This window comes from Otolemur garnettii, unplaced genomic scaffold (assembly GCF_000181295.1).
Source record: "Otolemur garnettii isolate 467f Iridium unplaced genomic scaffold, OtoGar3 scaffold00115, whole genome shotgun sequence".
Lineage (NCBI taxonomy): Eukaryota > Metazoa > Chordata > Mammalia > Primates > Galagidae > Otolemur > Otolemur garnettii.
In genome coordinates this window covers 6,101,343-6,105,056 of record NW_003852510.1, presented here as the reverse complement: position 1 = coordinate 6,105,056, position 3,714 = coordinate 6,101,343, and the positions used below count along the sequence as shown (strand labels likewise).

General features: G+C 42.8%; 1 non-coding gene across 1 annotated transcript; it reads left to right on the top strand.

The window, feature by feature from the left end:
* The first annotated feature begins 3,204 nt into the window (after positions 1–3,204).
* On the top strand, positions 3,205–3,342 carry LOC111727644. Its single transcript, XR_002775141.1, has one exon. It is a non-coding gene; the product is annotated as a small nucleolar RNA SNORA2/SNORA34 family (small nucleolar RNA).
* Positions 3,343–3,714: the final 372 nt, after the last annotated feature.

Here is a 3,714-nt window from a genome sequence, read left to right as displayed (position 1 = left end):
TTCTGTAAGGGGAAGAGGAATTCCCTTTTTTATTGTTGTTTGGTGGGCCCGGGCTGGATTCGAACCTGCCACCTTAGGTGTATGTGGCTGGCGCCTTAGCCACTTGAGCCATAGGCGCCGAGCCGCACTTGACTAGTCTTTAAAGCAAAGCAAAGCAAAACCTCAGTGACAGTAGCAGCAACTTTTCTGACCTCAGGTTGTCATCTACAGTGATGTGTCTTGAGTTCATTCATCCACCCAATGCTAGGCCTGACTCACACACACAGACCTTCCAATCATTGTGTACACACACAATTCCCTTTATAAAATGCTTAGAGTAGTTTCTGTTTTCTACAAAGAACCAGCAGTGATCTGCCCTTCTTCACATTTTTTTTCCTCCTCAACTATCGGGTGTCTCCTTTTCCTCATACTCCCTTGATTGCTTCTTTTCAGTCTCCTGCTATGGGTCTTTTTCTGTTTCATGTAGGCATTTCCCAACAGAAGATTTGCAAAGAAACTGATGAAGCTTAAACTTTAGGGACTCCTTTGCAGGGGCCCTTTCCAGAACCAGGAGGGGGTGCTATTCACTTAGGCATATACTTTTGTAAAATTTGCAAATTAAGATTTTTTTTTTTTTTTGCAGTTTTTGGCCAGGGCTGGATTTGAACTTGCCACCTCTGGCATATGGGGCCAGTGTCTTACTCCTTTGAGCCACAGGTGCCGCCCGCAAATTAAGATTTTAACTGCAATTGGTAAAGATTATTATCTAGTTTCATTCAATCTCCCTTGTCATGGCTTCTTCATGTGACATTGCATCTATTTGATGGTCCCAGGCATTTTATTATTTGGCTACAAGGAATTAAGTTGGAGCTACATTGAATTGGTCTTAATGGGACCACTTGCATGTATAGATAAGGCTAGTAATCTTAGTATAAGAATGGCTTGCAGGCTCGGCACCTGTAGCTCAGTGGCTAGGGCACCAGTCACATACACCAGGGCTGGAGGGTTCAAACCTGGCCTGGGCTAAACAACAATGACAACTACAACAACAACATCAAGCCGGACATTGTGGTGGGCGCTTGCAGTCCCAGCTACTTGGGAGGCTGAGGCAAGAGAATCGCTTAAGCCCTAGAGTTTGAGGTTGCAGTAAGCTGTGATGCCACAGCACTCTACCCAGTGCAACAGCTTGAGGCTCTCTTTCAAAAAAAAAAAAAAAAAAAAGAACAAGAATTGAGAGTAATTCAGTCTCTCATGGGCACCCACCACAACACCCGGCTATTTTTTGGTTGCAACCATCATTGTTGTTTGGTGGGCTCAGGCTGGATTCGAACCTACCAGCTCAGGTGTATGTGGCTGGCGCCTTAGCTGCTTGAGCCACAGGCACTGAGCATACTCTTCTTAATTCTTGATGTATCTGTCAACTTTTAAAAATCCTTAATTTGTTGTGATTTATTCTCTTGCTCTAAAAAATATTTATTTAGAATGAGAATTTATACCTAATTTTATATATTTTTAAAAAATTTTTAGGCCAGATGAGGTGGTTCACGTCTATAATCCTAGCACTGTGGAAGGCCAAGGCAGGTGGATGGCTTGAGCTCAGGAGTTCGAGACGAGCCTGAGCAAGAGTGAGACCCCACCTAAAAATAGCAAGCATAGTGGTAGGCACCTGTAGTCCCAGCTACTGGGGAGGCTGAGGTGGAGGATCTCTAGAGCCCAAGAATGTGAAGTTGCTGTGAGCTGTTACGATGCCACAGCATCATGTATAGATAAGGTATGGCTACTCAGGGCAACACAATAGGACTCTGTCTCAAAAAAAATTTTTTTTTTTTTTTGTTGCAATTTTTGGCCGGGACCAGGTTTGAACCTATCACCTCCGGTATTTGGGGCCAGCGCCTTACTCCTTTGAGCCACAGGCACTACCCTCAAAAAAAATTTTTTAGGATGGCATCTGTGGCTCAAAAGGGTAGAGTGCCGGTCCCATAAGCCAGAGGTGGTGGGTTCAAACCCAGCCCTGGCCAAAAACAAACAAACAAACAAAAAATTTAAATTGACATATAATAGATGTACGTGTTTTTGGAGTATATATGATATTTTGATACATTCATCCAAGATGTAAAGATAAAATCAGGGTAATTGGAATATCTATCACCTTAAATATTTATCTCACCTAGCTATTTTGAAATGTGCAATAGATTATTGTTAACTATAGTTACCCGACTGATAGGTCTTGTTTCTTCATCTAGTAATAAATTGTATCCTAATTATGTTCCCCTTTTCTTGCAGAGGGGTCCCAGATTTGAGCTTCTGCCCTAGACATTCCTAAGGTTCCACTGTTAGGTCTCCTCTTTTCTTTTGTACTTTTCTGAAGCAGTGCCCTTGTGACACAGGGAGAAGGGAGGCTAAGTCCTCCTCCCTACCCTGACCTCATTCCTCAAGTCCAGATCTAACTTTTTTTTTCTTTTTGGAGACAGAGTTTCACTTTGTCGCTCCCAGTAGAGTACAGTGGCATCATAACTCACTGCAGCCTTATAGACTCTTGGGCTCAAGTGATTCACATCTTGCCTCAGCTTCCCTCATAGCTGGGACTACTGGTGAATACCACAACACTGGTTATTTGTGGAGACGGGTACAGCTCTTGCTCAAGCTACTCTCTGTGAGCTCATGCAATCCACTCGCCTCAGCCTCCCAGAGCGCTAGGATTACAGGCGTGAACCACCACACTCGGACCAGATCTATCATTTATTTTTTTATTTCATTTTATTTTTTGAGACAGAGTCTTACTATGTCGCCCTCAGTAAAATACCAGCTCATAGCAACCTCAAACTGTTGGGCATAAGTGAGTCTCTTGCCTCAGCCTCCCAAGTAGCTGGCCCACCACAACGCCCAGCTATTTTTTGTTACAGTCGTCATTGTCGTTTAGCTTGCCCAGGCCGGGCTCAAACATGCCAGCCTCAGTGTCTGTGGCTGGTGTCATAACCACTGTGCACCAGCGCCAAGCCATCAGATCTACAAGTTACCTGTTTTGATTTCCACCAAGATCAACCAGCAGTATATTCAAATACAAAATGTAAACATTTAGGTTTTTCTCTGCTGTTCACCACCAATCAGCAATTCTTCCCTATTTCGATAAACAGTCATGCTGTCTTTTCTTGTTCCTATTGCTACTACAAAATATAGCCTTAAACTGGGTGATTATAAATTCATGCATTTAAAATGTGCAATTCTTTGGCCCTGAATCAAGACCAGTGGTTTGCTTTTGTAGCTGTTGGTTTCTAATAGGAGCCAAGAGTGATGTCTTCCTTGAGGTCTGTTGGCTATTTGATATCCCCATGTGAATGGCCAATTTGGTTAGAAGAAACAGTCTAGATTATAATATTTTTTAAACAGAGTAATTGAACTTTGTTATATTTAAGAATCAGGGGTTCGGGAGATTAAAAGAAGTCAACTGCACCTCTCCTTACCATTGCTGGCTTTACCTCCCCCAGGTCCTGCTGAAATAATGTCAGACTCAAATCATGGTAGCAGCCAGAAGAATTTCTCTGAGGAGGACATAGATGATGAAGAAAGTGTGATTTTGACATTGGTTCCAGTTAAAGATGATTCAAATAATGAACAAAGGGAACCAACTGTTTCTTCAACTTCTGATGTTAAACTGAACAATCCCCAGAAACACAATGAAGATATAAAGACAGGGACTGCCTCGGTGAGCCAGGCCTACAACTCTGAGAAGTTCAG